This window comes from Sebastes umbrosus, chromosome 9, assembly GCF_015220745.1.
Source record: "Sebastes umbrosus isolate fSebUmb1 chromosome 9, fSebUmb1.pri, whole genome shotgun sequence".
NCBI lineage: Eukaryota > Metazoa > Chordata > Actinopteri > Perciformes > Sebastidae > Sebastes > Sebastes umbrosus.
In genome coordinates, this window is record NC_051277.1 from 31,667,744 (window position 1) to 31,670,526 (window position 2,783).

A 2,783-nucleotide genomic window follows, 5' to 3' on the forward strand; every position below is an offset into this window, starting at 1 on the left:
ATTAAGCTGACTCTCTCTTTGATTTCTGTACTTCTAATATTTTCCTGTGCCCACTTTTTCTCTCCCAAAACCCCGACTCAGGCCGTCTGCCGATAACGAGTGCCAGTGCTCCTTTTCCCCCCAGAAAATAAAATCTGCATACCTAATTGTGTGGAACCTCTGAATTATTATGATGTAAGGTAACATGAGGCCAACAATTACTGAAATGACTAAAAGCGGAGGTAGCAGCCTACAATGACATTGACAAAGAAACTGTATTTAATGAGGATGAATCACCTCAGGCTGATACCAGATAAAAGGTTGATATCAGTGCCTATTACGATCTGGCATACATGTGCATCTCCAGTCTTCACACAGGAGCAAACACACATTTTACACATCAAAGTGTGTTTGCTGAAATCCTACTGTAAAAAGGCTTTTGTGTCTCCTGAAGGAGTTGTGTGAGGTCTGATAAATGTCCTCAAGTGATGTCATATAAGTCAGCGTCAGTTGGGGCTGAAGACTATGAGTTTGAAAAGGAAAAAAATCTGGGGGTGTGAAGTTAAAAAATAAGTGAAATACCACACCTGTTACCCGCTCATCTCTGCTTTAAGCTATAGCAGGGGTCCGCAACCTGCGGCTCCAGAGCCACATGCGGCTCTTCAGCTCCTCTCCAGTGGCTCCCTGTGGATTTATAAAAATGGAAATTAATAACTTTTAGGTTTACATTTTCATTTTCATTTATCATTGTAGTAGGTCTTTGGTACGACGGAGTATTAGGGCCACATTGAGGAAAAAAATTTGAAATCTGAGATTTCGAGAATAAAGTCATAAGTTTAAGAGAAAAAAGTAATAATATTATAAAGTAGTATTTTTTATGTTATTTTCTTTTTTTTCTCGTAAAGTTATGACTTCATTCTCGTAATATTACGATGTTTTTCTCGTTAAGTTATGACTTTATTCTGGAAATCTCCGATTTTTTTCCCCTCAATGTGGCCCTAATACTCCGTCGTACATTTGCACGTGGGCCCTCACTGCATTAGACTTATATACTATATACTTAGACTATAAACTGTGTTACCTTCATCACAATGATCAAATGTTTTGCAGCTCCAGACAGATTTTTTCTTTTTTGTTTGCCTAAAATGTCTCTTTTGATAGTAAAGGTTGCTGACCCCTGGTTTATTTCAACCAAATCAGACCAAACCATTGTTGGAAAGACTAACAAAGACAGTTTTGATGAGTTTTATTCAGTTTCTGTTGAGTTTGAACTAAGTGTGTTTTACGATGCACCGTCGCCAGAACAGCTGATCTCCAAGCTGAAACTACGGCAGCAGAGAAGGGGATGGGGGGGACACCTGCGCGAATATATCGGCAATAGTCGGTTGTTGGGCTGTCAATGGCCGGTTGGAAGATTTTAACATATCGCCCAACCTTAATCTGCTCCATGATGAGACATCACATCACATTTGACACGTTTGATGAAAGTGTCGTCTTCAAATGGCAAAGCAGAAATGCAAACTTTTACAAAGAATCAGTCAACATTTTGGGTTTCAGGCGCTTTTTTTTTTTTTTAACACATAATTAAGTGGTGAAAATTGACTGAGGTCCATGCTGTGTTCCAGTCATGGCCCTGCACCGCATTCCCACTCACACTAACTCACACCTGGCAGCTGCTCAATAGCACCGCAGTCTGCTCCCCTCTGCCTTTTGTTCATTTGCCTCCCCCGGCCACGTATCTTCTCCAGCTGGTGCAAAGATTCAAACTGGCAACTTTCCGCCCGCATGCTCTCTCTTTTCTAACCTCAAGACCACCAGTGGCCACCTGTGCAATATGCTTCCTGTTAAATCGTGTGGTAAAGGTGGATCCGGGATGAAAAAAGTGCAGGGATAAGCGCCTCGCTTGGAAGCACTCTGCATCATTAATTATAAGTGGAGGAATGATCAGGCCATTGGTTCCAATTTGTCTTCCTGGTTTTGAGATAATGAGCCTCTTTCTTTATGTTGCTCAATTCACTGGACAGCACACACACATAACTCCACACACAGCACGCTTGAACACACATTCACGCTAAATACACACACACATACTGTACACACACATAGACATGCTCACTCACGCCATATATTCACACACACACACACACACGCCATTAAGTTAATTAACTAATACATCTTTTCAAGGTCTGGCCATATCTATCACAGTGGATATAAAGTTACTCACGGGAGACGACAGACAATGGCCTGAAACAACAAAGAGTTTTCAACAAACTTATCTTGTTTCTAAGCGGAGCAGAGGTGGAGGAGGAGGAGGAGGAGACAGAGAGAGAAAATGAGAGGGAGGAAGGGGACCGAATCAGAGAGATAACACACACACTACCTGCCATAGACTATTATGTCTCTACTGGCAGTTGCACAGTGCAGTCCTGTGCCTACATCACAACTGGTTTATTGTAGTACACGGAGATAGCTCGGCACAATGCAGCGGTACAGATGGTCCATATAGTGTGTGTGAATGAGATAGTGTGTGTGTGTGTGTGTGTGTGGGTAAGGAGGGTAACCTGGAGGTGTTTTGGATCAATACACTGAATGGAAACTGAAGAGCAGCCGGACAAATACAATCAATGACGGTGTTTCCCATTAATTACCTCGACTGTGGCGGCCCGCCACAGCTTCATTATGAACCGAAAATATTTGTACGAGGGCTGTCAATCCATTCAATCCATATGTAATATGTAATCGCAATTAATCGCATGACAGGTACTGCATTTAGCATAAAACAATATGCTCAAATCATAACCTGG